This window comes from Podarcis pityusensis (assembly GCF_964106645.2).
Source record: "Podarcis pityusensis genome assembly, chromosome: 2".
In the NCBI taxonomy this organism is placed as follows: domain Eukaryota; kingdom Metazoa; phylum Chordata; class Lepidosauria; order Squamata; family Lacertidae; genus Podarcis; species Podarcis pityusensis.
The window spans coordinates 15,039,596-15,061,008 of NC_138029.1; the positions used below are offsets into that span (position 1 = coordinate 15,039,596).

The following is a 21,413-nucleotide window of genomic DNA, read 5'->3' on the forward strand; positions in this document are numbered from 1 at the left end:
AGTCACATGACCCACACAATATTGCACTTTGAGCTCACACCCCAAAATGGGATGTCCCAATTTAATTGGGGCAGTTGAGAAGTACGATATCTCGTTCCTTCTTTTGAAGGGAGGCAGGATTAATTTATCCCGTGTGCGTGTGGACCTCAGGGTAGCTGCTTATCTATTATGCAAATGGTGTTTTTTACATGCTTGCAATAATAGGGATTCTACAACTTCCATAAGAAAAATACCCCGCTGCTTTGAGCTGCAGAGGTTTATTCTGTCTTCGACATTTAACCTGAGCAAAGCAAAGCCTGAATGTAGAATTGGACAGACGTGCACATAGGTTCCTGCAACGTGCTCTTGGTCTTCTGACGGCCCGTGACTTTGTAAGATCATTTTCAGAGCAGGGATGATTTCTGAGCAAATGACAAGTGAGCGGAAGGAGTGAGTGGATTGGCATGAGTACCCAAGAGGGCTTTGAGTCTGCGAGGCAGCCGGTTTTTAACTTTCCTCTCTGCTTTGTCCCTTTGACACTTGCAATAAAAATGGAGCATCCTCTTTCCTCCCCCTGCCCTCCCCATCTCTGCTGTTTATTTCCATCTGTCAGTCAGCCAATCAATCACTCCCACTCTGTCCCTTGGAAACATATGCATCAACTTGCATAACCCGGTGGTGTTAAATAATTAAGCTGTAGCACATAGTAAAAGCTAAAAAAAAAGAAAGATGCAAGATGCATCTTACAGCTGGAGGATAAGATCATTTGGCAACATTGGAGGAGATCAAATATCTGGCATGAGCAGAAGGAGGCGCAGGATGAGCTGATATCCATTGCGATGGCTAGAGCCTCTTTGGAATAGTCATTTCTCAATCTTCCTCGATGGCTTCTTCCTATGAAAGGTCAGCATTAAAGAGCTCTCGGGTCCCCCCTCCTGTTTTCTTATGAAAGCACTTCGGATGTGAAGAAATTGTCATTCATTTTTTAGTTTCTTTTTTTAAAAAAGGAATAAAATAACAGCAGGAATCATACTATAGTACAGTGGTACCTTGGGTTAAGTATTTAAATCGTTCCGGAGGTCCGTTCTTAACCTGAAACTGTTCTTAACCTGAAGCACCACTTTAGCTAATGGGGCCTCCTGCTGCTGCCACCATGCCGCCGGAGCACGATTTCTGTTCTCATCCTGAAGCAAAGTTCTTAACCTGAGGTAATATTTCTGGGTTAGCGGAGTCTGTAACCTGAAGCATATGTAACCTGAAGCATATGTAATCCGAGGTACCACTGTAATCTGAATCTATTGGTCCATCCATCTATTGATCCCTGTTCAGGTGATGAAAAAAATGTGTGAATAAAATGTCACACAATGTGTGAATAAATACAGTGGTACCTCGGGTTACAGACACTAGTTATCTCCCACTTGGACTATTGCAATGCGCTCTATGTTGGGCTACCTTTGAAGGTGACCCAGAAACTACAATTAATCCAGAAAGCGGCAGCTAGACTGGTGACTGGGAGCGGCCGCCGAGACCATATAACACCTGTCCTGAAAGACCTTCATTGGCTCTCAGTATGTTTCCGAGCACAATTCAAAGTGTTGGTGCTGACCTTTAAAGCCCTAAACGGCCTCGGCCCAGTATACCTGAAAGAGTGTCTCCACCCCCATTGTTCAACCCGGACACTGAGGTCCAGCTCTGAGGGCCTTCTGGTGGTTCCCTCCCTAACTGCGAGAAGTGAGGTTACAGGGAACCAGGCAGAGGGCCTTTTCGGTAATGGCGCCCGCCCTGTGGAAGGCCCTCCCATCAGATGTCAAGGAAATAAACAACTACAGTCATACCTCAGGTTGAAGTCGCTTCAGCTTGAGCATTTTCAGGTTATGCTCTGTGGCGACCCGGAAGTAACGGAACGCGTTACTTCTGGGTTTCGCCACTCGTGCATGTGCAGATGCTCAAAATGACGTCATGCGCATGCTCAGAAGCGGCGAATCACAACCTGTGCACGCACAGACACAGATTGCGTTTGCTTCAGGATGCGAACAAGGCTCCAGAACGGATCCCGTTCACATCCAGAGGTACCACTGTATCTGACTTTTAGAAGACATCTGAAGGCAGCCCTGTTTAGGGAAGTTTTTAATGTTTGGTGTTTTATTGTGTTTTTAATATCCTGTTGGAAGCCGCCCAGAGTGGCTGGGGATAGATGGATAGGGTATAAGTATTATTATTATTATTATTATTATTATTACTACTGAATTATTATAATTATTTCCTACTCATCTGCGAAGCACTGAGGGAGATTTAAAGACTGTTCACCTGAGAGGCTTAGTATCCTTCCCGTGTGCGGGAACTGTGCTCAGGATACCTGACTGCAGAGAGGACTCTAAGAATTTGTGCAAAGAATTTCCCTTCAGACCATCTGCCTTAATGCGCAAAGATTGGGGGTGGAGTCTGCAGGGATGAACACCTGAAAGGGCGTCTATTCCTCCATCCATGTACTTGTTTTTTTGTATGTATAGCCCACCTTTAGCTATTACTTATTTATTGCATTTATATCTTACCTTTTTCTCCAAGGAACACAAGGTGTACACATGGTTCTTCCCCCTTTCTCATGGAATCCCTACAACAACCCTATGAGGTAGGTTAGGCTGAGAGGCAATGACTGGCCCAAGGTCACCCACTGAGCTTCATGGTCAAGCGGAAGGTTCACCATGTCCCGTTTCACTGCTTTGTCGCTGCTGCTGCCTGTGCCACCCGCACCCCACCGTCTCCGTCTCTGGTGGAGAAGTGGTGCCAGGCAAGATCAAGCTTAAATCTCATGTGCTCTGCAGTTGTTATTGTTTAGTCGTTTAGTCGTGTCCGACTCTTCGCGAGCCCATGGACCAGAGCACGTCAGGCACTCCTGTCTTCCACTGCCTCCCGCAGCTTGGTCAAACTCATCTTGGTAGCTTCGAGAACACTGTCCAACCATCTCGTCCTCTGTCATCCCCTTCTCCTTGTGCCCTCCATCTTTCCCAACATCAGGGTCTTTTCCAGGGAGTCTTCTCTCCTTCCAGTGAGCACTCAGGGCTGATTTCCTTCAGAATGGAGAGGTTTGATCTTCTTGCAGTCCATGGGACTCTCAAGAGTCTCCTCCAGCACCATAATTCAAAAGCATCAATTCTTCGGCAATCAGCCTTCTTTATGGTCCAGCTCTCACTTCCATACATCACTACTGAGAAAACCATAGCTTTAACTATATGGACCTTTGTCGGCAAGGTGATGTCTCTGCTTTTTAAGCAGATCATGGATCACTGCCTTGTTGTGGCGAAGGGGCTTGAATAACTCAGAGAAGCTATGAGCTATGCCATGCAGGGCCACCCAAGACGGACAGGTCATAGTGGAGAATTTTGACCAAATGTGATCCACCTGGAGCAGGAACTGGCAAGCCACTCCAGTATCCCTGCCAAGAAAACTCCATGGACAAAGACAACAGGCATATAAAAGTGCTCTGCAGTATCTTGCGCAATTTCGGCAAGATCTTGCTGGAATCGGCACGGATGCCAGCACCCCTTCCCCACCAGCGGGAATTTGAACCCTGGTCTCCCAGCTCCTAGTCAGACACTCTCACCACTACACTTTAGTGGCTCTCTTTTCCGAGGGAGAAAATGGAATGGCAGGTAACAGAAGTGTAGAATACAGACTGGTCAAAGGAACAGCAGCAACCTCAGAAAGTGCTTCTCTGCTTCTTCTTCTGCAGCTTTCTTCAGCTGCTGGTGGAGTCTGGAAGGCGGAAGGCGAGGGAGGGCCCAGTGGCAGCTGGTCGAATGGACTAATAAGGGCATAATGCATTTTGTGTGCCAGCCCAGCACTGGGAACTGAAATTGATATGTAGAACAATAAAGGGCTATAACAACCTGTCAGGGACCTGTTTCCACAGCTCCACACTTAATAACTGAAATAAAACAATATTATTAGGTACTTGGTTACATTAAGCATCTTGATACAATGCTTATTTTTTCTTCACTGATGTGGTGACTGGCTGGGTTGCCATACCTTGGTCAGGTTAAAAAAGGCCAACCCAGGTGGTTAGGTATGAGATGATCTACATAACACTGGATAGTCTTGAGCAAACTGATTTTGGAAAAGCAGGAGGTAGGAGAAGGGTGGATCTTGTTGTTAGTTATTCCGCAGATGCTCTTATGTTCTCATGATTTTATCTTGACAACAGCCCTGCAAGGTTGGCCAGTATTACTATTTCCCTATCACAGTTAGGAAGTGAAAGCTTTAGTGCAGGCGTTGGGAACCTCTGGCCTTCCAGATGTTACTGATCTACAATTTCCACCATCCCTGGCCCATTGGATCAACATCTGTAAGGCTAAGGGTTCTCTACACCCCGTGTAAGTACTAGTGGCTTGCCCAAAGCCTTTGTTCTCTAGAGGACTTTTTAGCTGCCTTCCTCCCTGGACCCCATTTTTCAGACTTAAGGGCATGGCATGCATTATCATTCACAGCCTTAGTTTACATGTAGCTTAACATAGGTCAATTTATTTTGAAATCACTTTTTTATGGCTCTATTGAACTATTTGCCACATTATTTATACGTTAATGCGATGGATCCCTCCGGATATCCCACCGTCTAATAAATAATGTGACAAATCATTAAGCAAGGTGATAAAAATCAAGCCATTTAAAAATACATCAACCTGTGTTGCCTTCATGTAAAATGAGCTCCAGGGGCCTATCACAAAGATGTACACATTCAGAACTTAGCGAAACTTGGCTCATTGAGTAAAATAGACCAGAGAAGCGGATGGCATGAGCTATGGGAAGGTTTTTTTTGGTTAAAGAAACACGATCGCATAAGGGCCGAATCCCATGGTTGACTCCCAATGCCCTGAGGTTGGAGAACATGGTTTCCTAGTGCTGGCAAAGGGTTCATAGTGTGGTGGTGTTATATATTGTGGGGCAAGAAGCACACAGGCAGGTCTCACGTCATCTAGCCCATCTGAAGATTCTTGCAGGCACTCTTATGCAATTAATGAAGGTTCTTCCATCTTTATTTTTGTTGCTGCAGCTGCGGCATTCTGCCCTTGCTCCCAATATTAAGAAAGCTGTTTGTCCAGAGATGGAAGGGAAGGGGAAGCTGATATCTTCACCAGAGGGTGGGAAAGGTAAAGGTAAAGGACCCCTGGACAGTTAAGTCCAGTCAAAGGTGACTATGGAGTTGTGCCGCTCATCTTGCTTTCAGGCAGAGAGAGGCGCTGTTTGTCCACAGATGGCTTTCCGGATCATGTGACCAGCAGGACTAAACCGCTTCTGGTGTGACGGGAACCAGAGCACATGGAAATGCTGTTTACCTTCCCGCCACAGTGGTACCTTTTTATCTACTTGCACTGGTGTGCTTTCAAACTGCTAGGTTGGCAGGAGCTGGGACAGAGCATCGGGAGCTCACCCCGTTGTGGGGATTCAAACTGCTGACCTTCCAATTGGCAAGCCCAGGAGGCTCAGTGGTTTAGACCACAGCGCCACCTGCACTCGGGATGCAACAGTGCTCTCTCTGCTTGCGATTTCCGGCAACTGACATTCAGAGGCATGCTGCTTGCAACAGTGCAAGTACGGTAGAACCTAGCCGCTGTCCATTTCTTATTTTCCAAATTTTTCACTCTCCATGTTTCCATGTCACTTGGCAATCTTTTTAAAAAGTCCTCCTGAAAATTCACCAGCGTTTTACTGCAAATTTCTCCTAAATTACATGTTTGTAAAGGCATGTTTGGAGACTCAGGCCTGGATAAGTAGTAGAAGGAGATGCATTGAACAATTCATCCCAACAAAGGGATCAAAACACATTGGAAACCATTTCTGAATTACAGTTGTTCCTTGTGCTCTTGAAATGTCCCTGTTATCAGTTTGGCTTTCCTCCGCTGCTTGAAATGTTCGTTGAAAAGGAACTAGTTTGAGTTCATCCCTTACCAAAACAAACTATGAGTTCACGTTCATGCAAATGAACATTTAAGTTCATAAAAAGTTGATCCTTTCAATAAAAAATGAAAAACCAGTATTCGGAATGGTACAATCTGCTGTGTCAAAGTATAGGGCTTAAAAGTAAACAAGGGTCCACACACAAGTAATAAGATGTCTGACAGACAGACTGTTAACAAGTGAAACTTTCCCCATAGTTGTGTTTCCATACTATAAAAGGCTTCACCTGTTCAAATTGTGCCAGCCAGGCACATCCTAAAGCCCTTTGGCTGTTGTTGGACTACAGCTCCCATAATCCCTGACCATTGGCCAGTCTGGTTGGGGCTGATGGGAGTTGGAGTCCAATTCCTTGAGGCCAACAGGTCCCCTGCTCCTGCTCCTGGTTTTTAAATAAGCTCTGTAAACTCTTCGTTCCAAACTACTTTCAAGTTGTATTTACGCTGGTGATTTACTGCTGCTGGGTTTAAAAATAAATAAATCTGCTTCTTGTTTTACATGTATGTTGTTTTATGGTGCTACTGTGTTATGTGCTATTGCTTTAATTCCTTTTCAGCATACGAATGTGTTTTAGATTATGTTTTTCTAATTTCACGGCCTGTTATTTGAATGGTTTTAATATTGTGTGCCGCTTTGGCAAAGGCGACCTGAATTTTTTGAAAATAAATCAAATACTAGAAAATAACATAGCTGTCAACGTTTCCCTTTTTTTAAGGGAAACTCCCTTATTCGGAATAGGATTCCTCACAAGAAAAGGGAAAAGTTGACAGCTATGGTAAATAACTCTGACATCTAAGGATATAACTAAAGATGTTACCAACAAACATGGAGCCACCGCTGCTCCCAGATTTGTTCTCTCAGGTAAAGTGTGGTTCAGGGGTCAGCAACCTTTTTCAGCTGACGGCCAGTCCACTGTCCCTCAGACCATGTGGTGGGCCAGAATATATTTTTGGGGGGGAAATGAAAGAATTCCTATGCCCCACAAATAACCCAGAAATGCATTTTAAATAAAAGGACACATTCTACTCATGTAAAAACATGCTGATTCCTGGACCGTCTGCGGGCCGGATTGAGAAGGCGATTGGGCTGCATCTGGCCCCAGGGCCTTATGTTGCCTACCCCTGGTGTGGTTCTGTATAAGGCAACATTTGATGTGACATAATCATTCTGTGTGTTCTCCATCCCTTGCCTCACATAATTGGGTGCTGGCACCAACCCACCTAGGTAATGCTTTGGTTAGGAACTTTACCTCTTAGTCTGGCCCTCAGGACTCTCCCCAGACAACATGCACTCCCGAGCCACACCCCTTCTCCTCTAGCCACACACCTCACCAACCCTGATTTGCACTCTTGCCATGTGTTTTTGCTTATCTGGATTGTGTCCTGGACATAGCTGTCAACCTTCCCTTTTTTTGGCGGGAAATTCCCGTATTCCAGCAGCATTTCCTGCTGCTTCTTGTTGCTATCCCGGATTGTTAGATATCCCGTAGACTGTCCCTGGGACAGGTGAGGCGGCTGATCCCTTATTTTGAAATCTGAAAGTTGACAGCTATGGTCCTGGAGCTCAGATCATGCCTCTTCCTCATCTAGATGGAGGATGGAGAAGGGTGTGTGAGTGTGGGTAGAAACTAGCCTACCGTATTTCTATTTCTATTATTTCAATTTATATACCACCCTTTATCAAAAGATCCCAAGGCAGTGTACAACATTAAAAACACATTACAGAACATCATTGATAAAAACACAGTGAAAACTTAATAAAAAGCTGACTGACAGACAGCCTAATAATTAAATACAGTGGTACCTCGGGTTACATATGCTACAGTTACATACACTTCAGGTTACAGACTCCGCTAACCCAGAAATATTACCTCAGGTTAAGAACTTTGCTTCAGGATGAGAACAGAAATCGTGCTCCGGCAGCGTGTTGGCAGCAGGAGGCCCCATTAGCTAAAGTGGTGCTTCAGGTTAAGAACAGTTTCAGGTTAAGAACAGACCTCCAGAACGAATTAAGTTCTTAACCCAAGGTACCACTATACAGTGATACCTCGGTTTTTGAATGACTCGGAAGTCAAATGTTTCGGTTTTCAAATGCCAAAAACCCTGAAGTAACCGCTTCGGTTTTCGAACACTTTTCAGAAGTTGAAAGTGCCATACGGCTTTTGTATTGAGTTTTCCATAGTAAATGCTTCTGGAAGTAAATGCTTCGGTTTTCAAACATTTTGGAAGGGTCTTCCGGAACGCATTACGTTTGGAAACCGAGGTACCGCTGTAGTCATCATAATAGTTGTCCTCTCCCCTACACTTTCACAGGTCGTAGATTATTTAAACAGCCAAAGGGTAAAGATGAATGTTTTTGCTTGGTGCCTAAAGATATGTAGTGATAGCACCAGGTGAGCCTCTCTGGGGAGAACATTCCACAATCAGGGAGCCACCACAGAAAAGGCCAGTTCTCTTGTTGCCACCCTCCGAACCTCTCTGGGATGGGGGGACATAGAAAAAGCCCTCAGATAACAAGTGCAGAGTCTGGGTTAGTTCATATGGGGAGAGGCAATCCTTGAGGTATTGTGGTCCTGAGCCATGTAAGGCTTTATAGGTCAACACCAGCACTTTGAATTGGGCCTGGAAACTAATTGGCAGTCAGTGCAGTTGTGCCAGGATTGGTGCTACATGATCAAATTTATGTTCATGGCTCCATCCTATTTTCCTTCTGGCTTTACTCACCACTGCCCAGTGGCCCCCAGAACATTGCTCAGAATGGAATGTGGCCCTCAGATGAAAGAAGTTCCCTACCTCTAAGTTTGATGAACAGACAGTTATTAACCTAAACAAGGGTAGAGAGTGTAGGGTATGAAACACAGAGCAGTCAAATACAACATTCCTGGAATGGACATGCTTAGACAAGAAGAGGGATGTTTGTCCAGCCAGTAGATAAACTTTCTGTTTCCTCCTGTGCTGGGACAAACTTCCTCTACATGTGACCAGAGGTGGGCGTGACCTCACCTGTGCAGGTAACAAAAGCACAGGACTGGCCACCACATCTCTCTCTTCTCCATTTTGCTTTCGTAGAAGAAGCATCAGCCCGCGATGCTTCCAGCCAAGAGAGGACAAAGGAACTATCTCCTTATGGGATAGATTACAGGTGTATATATTTTGTAACTTAAGTCTGCCTTCTGGGATCCATCTGTGAACAGAATGAGTGAGTAAACTATTTTATACTTTTATACAAGACTGTGTTGCGTCTATTCTTTTTAGGAGGGAATGAAAGGGGAATTACCAGGAAACTTACTTTAGAGGCTTAAACAAGCCTGACAAACCTATCTGCTGTATAAGTTTAAAAAGGAGAATGTTACTCTGCTAAATTACAGAACTTGCTAATGCAGTTGGAAAGGATATAATTAAACAATATATTCTCTCCTGCCTCCCTAAACATTCCCACAGAGAGCACCTCATTTTAGTACCCACCAAAATTCAAAGGTTTCCCACCTGAAAGGCCAAAGACAAAAGCAGTTTAAATCTCCCCATCATTCGAGTGAAACTTCCCTTGGGTAAAGGTAAAGGTAAAGGGACCCCTGATTTTTAGGTCCAGTCGTGACAGACTCTGGGGTTGTGGTGCTCATCTTGCTTTATTGGCCGAGGGAGCCGGCGTACAGCTTCCGGGTCATGTGGCCAGCATGACTAAATCGCTTCTGACGAACCAGAGCAACGCACAGAAACGCTGTTTACCTTCCCACCAGAGCGGTACCTATTTATCTACTTGCACTTTGATGTGCTTTCGAACTGCTAGGTTGGCAGGAGCAGGGACCGAGCAACGGGAGCTCACCCCGTTGCGGGGATTTGAACCACCGACCTTCTGATCGGCAAGTCCTAGGCTCTGTGGTTTAACCCACAGTGCCACCCGTGTCCCTTTTCCCTTGAGTAGGAAAGTTTTAACCCAACCGTGAAATTCCACACATGCATGGAGGAATGTGGGCTGTCCTCACACTTGCAATGATCTTCCACTTCCCTCCATTTTCAGTTTTCATTAAAAGAAAAGCAAGGCATGGCCCTCTTACTTGAAGTATGATAAGACAGAAGATGGATGGTGGGTGGGATGGAATCATGCAAGTTGTTTTTGATCCAGCTGTTTGATAAGAAATAAACCTGCTCCTGGCTTCCAAGATCCAGACTGATTATTACTGTCAAGTATTGGTCATTTAATTAAACTTCATTACAGTTATGTAATAAATGAAACAATTTTAAGCATCCCTGGCTACTCACATTTAGGTTTCCCACTGACTTACAACACTCCTTACCTCCCAGAAGTTCTTTATACCTCCTTCTCTGTGTACTAACCTACCTTGAAACATCAAGATCAGGCTGAACGGTCAGGCTTAATTAATTGGTTACATTCAGCAAATTGGCAGCAAGCATGTTAAATTATACAAATTGCAGGAGGCCAGTATTTTTTGTCATTTAATCTAATGAAATAATTTTTTTGATTTATTAGATGCAAATGCCAATCATGGCAAACCGCAAATGGGAACCATTTATTTAAGACCATGAGATGGAGTCAGTTCTCTGACTTCATGGCTACAGAGTGGGACAGGCAAGGAGGAGGAGCAAGAGGTAGGGGCTGTGGCCAAAAAAAGGAGGGCGTACATTGCCGAAAAAAGAGGTCAATTTGCATGTGGTAATTTATATGGAAGGACACACATTTTAAAATAAGTATAATAATTTTTAAATAAATGCAAAGCATAGTGAAGAAAACACCAAGCGACCAGTAAAACAGGTTTGAAGTCCATATTGTGATATTGGTTTCATAGATTTTGACCTGGCAATACAGTGGTACCTTGGGTTAAGTACTTAATTCGTTCCGGAGGTCCGTTCTTAACCTGAAACTGTTCTTAACCTGAAGCACCACTTTAGCTAATGGGGCCTCCTGCTGCTGCCGCGCTGCCGGAGCACGATTTCTGTTCTCACCCTGAAGCAAAGTTCTTAACCCAAGGTACTATTTCTGGGTTTGCAGAGTCTGTAACCTGAAGCATATGTAACCTGAAGTGTATGTAACCCGAGGTACCACTGTATATCACAAATCATGAGGTGTGTGAGTGCTGGGCGATATATCACCCAAAACCAGTTTCAAGTCCATATCATGATATTAATTTAATAATTTTTGACCTGGAAATATATTGCGAATCAATCTGTCTCTGTTTCTCTCTCTCTCTCTCTCTCTCTCTCTCTCTCTCTGTGTGTGTGTGTGTGCTATGCAAAAATCACAATGAAGCCAGCCAATCCACAGCTCCATCTGCATAGCTCCATCCTTATTTCAGACATGGTGATATATCAGTATATCAGGATGTTTAGCTGGTGATATGTCATGAACAGTGCCGGTTTTACGTATAAGCTAAACAAGCTATAGCTTATGACCCCACTCTCCTGGGAGCTCCCAAAAAATTTAAAGGAAAAAAACAACACTGGATGTACATTTCAAAAAACCCTAAAACAAATAAAATAAAACATGCATGCAGAAAGAGTGTTTTGTGTTGTGTAGGCTCCTATGATGTAAGTAATGGGCCCCGCCTGCTAGCCTGCTCCCTAAAATGTCACATATAAAGTACCCCATTACCTTCAGTAGCTTAGGCCCTCATCAAACCTAAATCCGGCCCTGATCATGAAGTTGAAAACCAGATATCGCCCAGCCCTAGTGACCAGTTCTGCCTGCACCTTCTGCTCACCAGGTACTACTCACTGTTGGTGGGATCCCGATCTCCTTTTTAAAATGGTTCTTTATCTCTAAACCAGACTCGGACTGGATAAATAGCTCTCCAACAGAGGACACCTTCAGAGAACTGTTCTCTGATAGTCCATCAAAACAGGAGGCTGTGCTTTTCAAAGCAGGAGACCTGGCTATCCTAGCAACAGGACTCACCATGAATCATAAAGAAGTGGTGGGATATGTCACCATGTTATGTCACAATGTTACTGAAGGGGAGGCTATGAAGGCAAGCGGCCCCAGCCACTTACTTAAGCAGAAAGGTGAGGAGCTTGCATCATTTAAAAGCAAACGCTGGCATTTTTAAGGGTGTGATGAAGGGAACTATCCTAAACTTTGTGGTAAGATAGGAAGGCCTACACAATGTGACTTTGGTGTCTGATTGAGAGAAGCTGATATGGTGGTGGCGGCAGAGAGAGAGACATACAGGCTTTGGGGGGGGGTCTCATAGTGCCGAGGGCCTTCTGGTGGTTCCCTCGCGGCGAGAAGCCAAGTTACAGGGAACCAGGAAGAGGGCCTTCTCGGTGGTGGCACCTGCCCTGTGGAACGCCCTCCCACCAGATGTCAAAGAGAAAAACAACTACCAGACTTTTAGAAGACACCTGAAGGCAGCCCTGTTTAGGGAAGCTTTTAATGTTTAATAGGTTATTGTATTTTAGTGTTTTATTGGAAGCCACCCCCCCAGATGGGCGGGGTATAAATAATATATTATTATTATTATTATTATTATTATTATTATTATTATTGAAGCTGGACACAACATCTGGAATAGCTCAACTGGTAAAGCATGAGACTCTCAAGCTCAGAATTGTGGGTTCGAGCCCCACATTGGGCAAAAGATTTCCGCATTGCAGGGGGTTGGACTAGATGACCCAGCGTGGGGCTCGAACTCACGACCTTGAGATTTAAAGTCTCATGCTCTACCAACTGATACCACCTTGTACCACTTTCACACTGTTATAAACTTTGTTTTGTTTTGTTATGGTCTGATGAGTAGGTATGAATAAATGAATCTGAATCATCTATATGGATATTGTGGGATGTGAAACACAAGAGCAGTCAAGTACAACATTCCTAGAGTGAACATGTTTACACATGGGGAGGAATGTTTGTCCAGACAGCAGGTAAACTTCCTGTTTCCTTCTGGGCTGGGACAGACTTCCTCTGCATGTGACTAGAGGTGGGTGTAGCCTCACCTGTGCAGGTAATGACAAAAGCATAGGGCGGGGCAACCATCTCTCTCTCTCTCTTGACTATATGCATCGAAGAAGCAACATCTGCTTAGCCAAAGATGCTCTCTTGGCTTCCAGCCAAGTGAGGACAAAGGGACTGTTTTCTTATGAGATAGTTTCTAGGTATGTTACTTTTCTAAGCTAAGTCTGCCTTCTGGGATCCTATTGTGAACAGAATGATGTGTGAGTAAACCTTTTAATACTTTTATAGAAGACTGTGTCGTGTCTTATCTTTTATGAGGAAATAAGGGGGAAATACCAGAACAGTTATTATAGAGGCTTTAGCGCGCCTGAGCAAACACATCCGCTGCAAGTTTAAAAAGGGGGATGTTACTCTGCTAAATTGTGAACTTGTTAACACAAGTTGGAAAGGCTATAATCGAACAATATATCCTCTCCTGTATCCCTGAACATTCCCACAGATATAACATAGGCTGGGATCAATTTCATATGTGCCACTTTAAAAGCTTTCAAGCCTTTCTCCCTCTATTGGTGTGCATGTGTGAAAGACAGATACGCCATTTTAAATAGCCTTCTATACCAGTGATTGATGGTGATGCAGGAAAGTGAATTTACAACTGCATTTCAACTTCCCTGCACTTTTGGTACTGCCTGCGAACAGATGTTTTCTATCTGAAGCACATTTTTTAGTCCTCCACCCAGCATTCCCCCACCTCTTCCAGAAATGTACACACTCAAGAATGGTTTCCCCCACCCCCTTCACATTTTGACCTCCTCTCTCCGTACAGAAGTGTCTCTCCTTTGGTTACAGTGAGCAAACAAGACTTGGTTCCCTTACAAAATCCTCCTAGCTTTCCATGACAATGTTCATGCCCTTAGTTGCACCCTTAGTTGCATTCACTTCAATTTTCGGAGCTTAACTGAGGAGCCGAACTTTTGAAAAAGAGATGGGAAAGCTGTGCCCTTCCCTGTGTTGTTGGACTCCAACTCCCATCAGTCTCAGCCGGCATGGCCAAGAGTCAAGGATGATGGGAGTTGTAGTCCAGCAACATTTGGAAGGCCACAGGTCCCCCTTCCTGGTTTCGAAACATTTACAGGGGAGATTTGCAGATCCTCCAAGTGTCCCTATTTTCCAGGGACATCGCTGATTTAGAGAAGCCGTCCTGGTTTCTGATTTGATCCTGGAATATCCCGCTTTTCCATAGGATGTCCCTATTTTCATTGGAGAAATGCTGGAGGGTATGGTAAAGGTAAAGGGACCCTTGACCATTAGGTCCAGTCGCGGACGACTCTGGGGTTGCGGCGCTCATCTCGCTTTATTGGCCGAGGGAGCCGGCGTACAGCTTCTGGGTCATGTGGCCAGCATGACTAAGCCGCTTCTGGCGAACCAGAGCAGCGCACGGAAACACTGTTTACCTTCCCACTGGAGTGGTACCTATTTATCTACTTGCACTTTGACGTGCTTTTGAACTGCTAGGTTGGCAGGAGCAGGGACCGAGCAACGGGAGCTCACCCCGTCATGGGGATTTGAACCGCCGACCTTCTGATCGGCAAGCCCTAGGCTCTGTGGTTTAACCCACAGCACCACCTGCGTCCCTTGGAGGGTATGGTAGGATGCCCCTATTTTCACTGGAAGGTATGGAGTTATCTGACCCCCCATGCCACCTGAAAGCAACCCTGTACAGTGGTACGTTGGGACTCGAACGGCTTGGCTCCCGAAAAAATTGGCTCCTGAACGCTGCAAACCCAGAAGTAAGTGTTCTCGTTTGCAAATGTTTTTCAGAAGCCAAACATCTGACACTGCTTCCGCTTGAGTGCAGGAAGCTCCTGCAGCCAATTGGAAGCTGCACCTTGGTTTTCAAACTGTTCGGGAATCGAACGGACTCCTGGAACAGATTAAGTTTGGGTACCACTGTATAGGGAAGGGTTTTTAAAAAATGTTTTATCATGTTTTTATATATTTCGGAAGCTGCCTAGAGAGGCTGGGGCAACCCAGAAAGAGATGTGGGGTATAAATAGTAAAATTATCATTATGGAATGGGATGTCCCTATTTTCATTGGAGAAATGTTGGAGGGTATGGATTTGATAGGTGGGAGAAGGGTTAAGCACCCCTGCAAACTTGTCAGTTTTCGTCTGCAAATGCTGCTCCCTGAATTATAAACAAAACATTACATTGAGGACCCTGCATTTCCCTTGTAACATCATTGTACATCTCCTCCTTGAATATATTTTAAAGTTATAAGTTTCCCCTATAAAACCTGTTTAGTTGATTGACCATGTTAAATTAGCAAGATTTCTCTAGAAGTCACAGTGGTACCTCGGGTTAAGTACTTAATTCATTCCGGAGGTCCATTCTTAACCTAAAAATGTTCTTAACCTGAAGCACCACTTTAGCTAATGTGGCCTCCTGCTGCCGCTGCACGATTTCTGTTCTCATCCTGAAGCAAAGTTCTTAACCCGAGGTACTATTTTGGGTTAGCGGAGTCTGTAACCTGAAGTGTATGTAACCAGAAGCATATGTAACCTGAGGTACCACTGTATTTGATTTTTCCCTTAGCATCAGTGAAAGGAGAGGCTAATGACCAAGATTAAGCCACACACACAAAAAAAGTATTTTTGGGGGTGGTTGCTTTTCTATATCTTGCAGATGTAGAGGAATAATTGCATGCAATCTAAAATGGGGTGTGGGGTAACTGCCCCTTATGCCCCCCCAAGTAGTACCCCTCATTTACAGCCCCATTTTCCCTGTGCTAGGATTCCACATTCTTCAAGATGTTTCAGGAAGTATCTTACAGATAGAAGGGTTGTGTGTGTGTCCTTTTAAACTGGTGGGTGGGTAAGGAATCATTCCACAATAACATTTGCTATTCTGAAACATTTCCACTGATTCCCCATGCTGACTGTTGGTGAAGGTATTTGCATGTGTTGGCAAAGATAGCGGAGTCTTAATTCCATGCATGTTTCTAACATTAAAACTGTATTTATCTTGGAAAGATGCAAATGTTCTGTGTACTCAGTAAACATAAGTGACCTCCTCAGTATGGAAAAGGACTTGCAGTTCAGTAAACGTGTCAGAATAAAACAGCAACCCCTTAATGATTTATTTGGGCTTCCCAAAAGTTTCAAATAATGCAGGTATTTTCCTGGATGCCTTAGGAACTCCCCCATTATGCTTCTATATTTCTAAATCAATGGATAGCCAGTAAAATTCTATATGTATCTACTCAGAAGTAACCCCTATTTTAATATTGCGCCTACTTCTTGTTTTATAAGCTGCCCAGCAAATGTGTGCAGCCAAATGAACTCAGTAAAAAATAAGCTTAACTAAATAAACGGAGTTCAATGGGAATTTCTCCCAGGAATGTTTGTATAGGACGGCTCCCATACTATCCCTTTATTTAGAACTATGGAAGCTGAGAATGGGGGAACAGATAAGGTACACACACATACCAAGGCCATTTCTCTCTGTGCACAAGAAATATACAGTGGTACCTCGGGTTACATACGCTTCAGGTTACACACTCCGCTAACCCAGAAATAGTGCTTCAGGTTAAGAACTTTGCTTCAGGATAAGAAGAGAAATCGGGCTCCGGCAGCGCGGCAGCAGCAGGAGGCCCCATTAGCTAAAGTGGTGCTTCAGGTTAAGAACAGTTTCAGGCATAGCTGTCAACTTACAGATATGAAAATAAGGGATCAGCAGCCAAAATAAGGGATTTTAGTCAACCAGCAGCCAAACAAAGCCTCAAGTGGTGGTTCCCATAGCGCAGCAACCCGGCAAAGGGGATGCAGCAAGGAAAACCACCGTCACCTCTCTGCTGGGAAGCGCTGAGCAAAGGTGAGTCCCCAGGCAACGCGGCCGATTTGATTGGCACAAGGTATGCAAGCTCCACCCCCCAGTCGTTCTTAGTCTCCTTATTGGGTGAGCAACGCAGCCAAGCAGCACACAGTTGGAGCCTCCCTCCTCCCTGGCCGGCAGGGAGGGAGGGAGAGGAGCTGCTTCCTTTGAAACCCGGGAAATTTAAGGGACATCATCAATAAGGGACAGCAGTGGGACACAGCGCTGGGATAAGGGACTGTCCCGCCAATTAAGGGACGCTTGACATGTCAGGGAACTGCCATCGGAAGGAAGGGAAGTGAAAGGGCTCACACAGGTTGGGAGAGACTCAGCAGCTGAAGAGGGAACCAGTAGGGGGAGAGGAGCTGGGCTGAGGGAAAGGGAGCTGGAGGGATGGCTCAGAGACACTTCCAGCGAAAACAGTGGGGAGGTTTCAGGACCTCCTGTAGGGACACCCACTCCTCGCCGGAAACTGTCACGCAGAGAGTCCAGAAGACGTGTTTCCGTTAAGGAGCTTTTATGTTGGAAGCGATTCCGAAAGCAACCACTGTCGGAATCTGCCAGCGACTGACGGAGCCATGTTTAAGGGGCTCCGTTACAGACAGAGGTTTGCAAACTTGACCAAACTCTGAGGGACTAGGATTTTACACACAAGCAGCTCATCGTCCCATCACAGCATTCCGACAGTCTTCGTGAGCAGCTTGTGCAGGAGAAGGCATCATGAGCAACCCAGCCGGAACCGGAGAAGCAGGAGCTGGAGAGGGTCCAAGCCTGGAAGAAAGGTACCGGGTGTTGGAGGTCCAGCTAGCGCTGCAGACGGCGAGGCTTGAGGAGAGGAGGGCTCAGGATGCAGACAAAAAGGGGAAAGACACCCAGCTCGTCAGAAAGGTACCAGGATTGGTGCAGAAGTTTGGGGGGGAGCCCAAAGACTATCATGGCTTTCGGACAGAGATGCAATATGCCCTCAATCTGCAGTTTGATGAATTCCCTGACGAGGAATCAAGAGTGGCTTTCGTGATTGGGCATCTTGAAAAGGGGGCGAGAGACTGGGTTAGACCCCTGATGGCAGCGAATAGTGACGTCCTAAAGGACACGATGAAGTTCTTTCGCGCCATGGATCTGATGTTTTCCAGCGATATTGAACAGGGAGTGGTCCGCAGACAGTTAATGGCTTGCAAACAGGGGAGCCGATCTGTCCGTGAGTACTGGACTGAATTCACCATGTTGATCCATAAATTGGGGTGGGATCTATCGGCGGAACCCATTCAAATGCTTTTTGAAGAAGGGCTTTCTTCGGCTGTGAAAGACGAACTTTCCCGGGCGCCCAGGGCGGAGTCTATGGACCAGCTGACCAAATCAGCGCTGACCATAGGAGCGCGCCAGGAGGCGAGAGCATTGGAGAGGCGGGAAGGGAAGGGGGAACGTTGGAAGGAGTTCCGCATTCCAGACATTCCAGAGCCAACTTTCCCGCCGGCAGAGCCGATGGAAATCGGAACAGCGCGCGCGCGCGCAGTTTCAAAGCCCAGTGAGGGGGGAAAGAAGGAGGGAAAAGGCGCCCGGAAATGCTATCTCTGCCAACAGCCAGGTCACTTTGCCAGAGTCTGCCCCCAGAGGAAGGAATGGCAAGGGATGGTAGGAGCTGTGGAGGGAAGAGAGGAAGAAATACCGAAGCAAGTAAAAGCCAACGCCTGGCTGCCACCGTCGGGGCACAGCAGTCAGGCCAAAGAGCAGTGAAAGTGCCCACGCCAGAACCTCCTAAACCCGCCCTAGTGATAGAAGTGGCGCTAGAGCTGCCAAACGGACACCCTCTAAAGATAAAGGCGCTGTTGGACTCAGGCAGCTCCTGCAATTTCATGAGCAAAGAGTTTGCAGCTGAACACCAGATACAGACGATCCCTTTAAGCAACCCCCTGCAGGTGACCACGATCGATGGCAGGGAGCTGTTGGGAGGAGAAGTCAGCTTGCAGACCGTCCCAATGATAATGAAGGTGGCAAGGCACACCGAACTGATAGCGTTTAATGTGGCCACCTTGGGAGGAGCTCCCATTATATTGGGGATGAGCTGGCTAGCGTTACATGATCCGCTGGTGGGCTGGCATCAGAGAGTGGTTTCTTTTGGTTCAGCACATTGCTTAGAACACTGCAAAGAGGGAAAGGGTTTGGCAGGGGCCCAAGCCACCCTAGCAGGGACTGAAGTAACGGAGAACGTGAAGGTACCACGACAATACGCAGATCTCCGCGACGTCTTCAGCGAAAGGGAAGCTGACCAATTACCCCCGCATAGACCCTTTGACTGTCAAATCAATTTACTCCCTGGGGCACAGCTCCCTGTAGGCAAGCTGTACGCCATGTCAGACAGAGAGATGCAGGAGCTAAGAGAGTTCATTGACAAGAACCTGAAGAGAGGGTTCATCAGAGAGTCCAGGGCGGTGGGGGGCAGCCCAGTGTTTTTTGTGGATAAAAAAAACACGAACAAGCCGAGGCTTGTGTGTGACTTCAGGGCCTTAAATGCAGTGTCAGAACCAGTGGCTTTCCCTATGCCCAGGATTGACGACATTTTGACAAGGGTCAGGAAGGGAAAGATTTTTACTAAACTGGACCTAAGGGGGGCGTACAACCTGATACGAATAAGGAAGGGGGATGAATGGAAAACCACCATGTTCACCCCTTTGGGGGCATTTGAATATTTAGTTATGCCCTTCGGCCTACAAGGAGGCTCCGCGTGCTTTCAATCGTTTATGAACCACGTCCTGGGGCCTTTGCTTTACAAGAATTGTGTGGCCTTCTTAGACGACGTGTTGGTGTATTCTGAGAATGAGGAGCAGCATGTGAGAGACGTCAGAGAAGTGTTGAGCAGGCTGCAAGCCAACCAGCTGTGGGTGAAACTGGAGAAGTGTCAGTTTCATACCAAGGAGGTGGAATTCCTGGGGTATCGCCTGTCAGACAAGGGATTGGCCATGGATCCCGGCAAGGTCCAGGCGGTGCTGGAATGGAAAACACCCAAAACAAGGAAGGATGTGCAGAGGTTCCTAGGATTTGGGAACTTCTATCGTAAGTTCATCCGAAACTTTGCCCACCTGACGGCGCCCATTACGGACTGTCTCAGCAGTAAGAAGAAGTTCGTTTGGACTGAGGAGGCGGAGCGAGCATTTGAGGAACTAAAAAGGGCCTTCGCCTCGGAACAACAACTCCTGCATGTGGATTTACAAAAACCGATGAGAGTGGAAACTGACGCATCAGACAGAGCGATTGGGGCGGTGCTTCTGCAGCCAGGGAAGGAGGAGTCAGAGTGGAGACCGTGTGCCTTTTTTTCGCGAAAGCTGAACAAATCCGAGAGGAACTACACGGTGTATGACCGAGAACTACTAGCCATTCATGAGGCGTTCCGGAGGTGGAGGCACCTGCTAATTGGCGCACAACATAAGGTGCAAGTGTGCACTGACCACAAGAACCTAGAGTATTGGAGGACGGCACGAGTGCTCAACCAACGACAAGTGAGATGGGCCCAGGAGTTCTCCAAATTTAACTTTGAGATTTGTTACGTGCCAGGCCCAGAGAACATTAGGGCGGACGCTCTCTCACGCAAACCTGAATATTTGGAGGAGGAGGGAGCACCCGAAGAGAGACATGTCATTCCAGAGGACCGCTGGGTGTGTGGGGCGGCATTGGTGGGACAAAGAGAACTGGTAGAGGAAACAGAGAATGATGAATACGCCCAGAATAAGCTCAGAGGTCTTAGGGGTGAGGGAGAGGAACCAGGGGGTTTCGAGGAAAGAAATGGAGCTTTGTATTACAAAGGGGCACTGTATATCCCTGAAGGAGACTTAAGGGGGAGAGTACTCAAGCAGTTGCACGACAGCCCCACGGCGGGGCATTTTGGACAACACAAAACCATGTGGTTGGTCACCAGGGAATTTTGGTGGCCTAAGGTGAGGGAAGATGTACGGGAGTATGTAAGAGGGTGTGAGCAATGCCAGCGAGCCAAAGGGGAGAGGCGGGCACCGGCGGGGCTATTAGAACCCTTACCAACCCCAGAACGACCTTGGGAGGCAGTGTCGATAGATTTTATGACTGATCTGCCGAAGTCCAAGGGGAAAACAGCCATCATGGTGGTGGTAGACCTACTAACAAAGATGTGCCACTTTGTAGCCTGCTCGCATGCAGTCACGGCGGAAGAGACAGCGAAGTTATTTGTAGAACACATTTTTAGGTTGCACGGGGTGCCATTGAGGGTGGTCTCAGACCGAGGAAAACAATTTACTTCCAGGTTCTGGAGGAAGCTCATGAGCTTACTGCAGGTGGAGGTCAACTTTTCGACTGCCCGGCACCCTGAAACCAACGGGCAGGCGGAAAGAGCAAACGGGGTCCTCCAGCAATACCTGAGGTGTTATGTCAATGACAGAGAGAATGACTGGGTAGAAAAGTTGGCGCTGGCGGAATTTGCCTACAACAATGCCGAGAATGTGTCCACAGGGATGAGCCCCTTCTTGGCTAATTATGGGTGTCATCCCAGGGCTTTCCCAGGGGGAGAAGGGGAGAGATGGGGTGTCCCGGCAGCCGAGCATTTTGTAGAAGAAATGGAAGCAATCCATCGTCAGCTCCAACTCAACTTAGAAAGGGCGAAGGAAGAATACAAGAGGCAGGCAGACAAGAACCGAAGGGAAGGTGAAACCATAAGGGTGGGAGATAGGGTGTGGCTGTC

The 21,413-nt window shown here is 46.4% G+C and overlaps 2 long non-coding RNA genes across 2 annotated transcripts in view; one reads left to right on the top strand and one right to left on the bottom strand.

Moving 5' to 3' along the window:
* Nucleotides 1-221: 221 nt before the first annotated feature.
* On the bottom strand, nucleotides 222-11,809 carry LOC308471192. Its single transcript, XR_013982773.1, has 2 exons — nucleotides 11,659-11,809; nucleotides 222-873 (listed from the first exon to the last, which is right to left on the bottom strand). It is a non-coding gene; the product is annotated as an uncharacterized lncRNA (long non-coding RNA).
* Nucleotides 11,810-11,886: 77 nt separating this feature from the next.
* LOC308471184 overlaps nucleotides 11,887-21,413 on the top strand; it is a 40,125-nt gene continuing 30,598 nt past the window's right edge. The window contains exon 1 of the long non-coding RNA XR_013982763.1: nucleotides 11,887-11,945. This is a non-coding gene — a long non-coding RNA (uncharacterized lncRNA). The remainder of the gene's footprint in view (nucleotides 11,946-21,413) is intronic.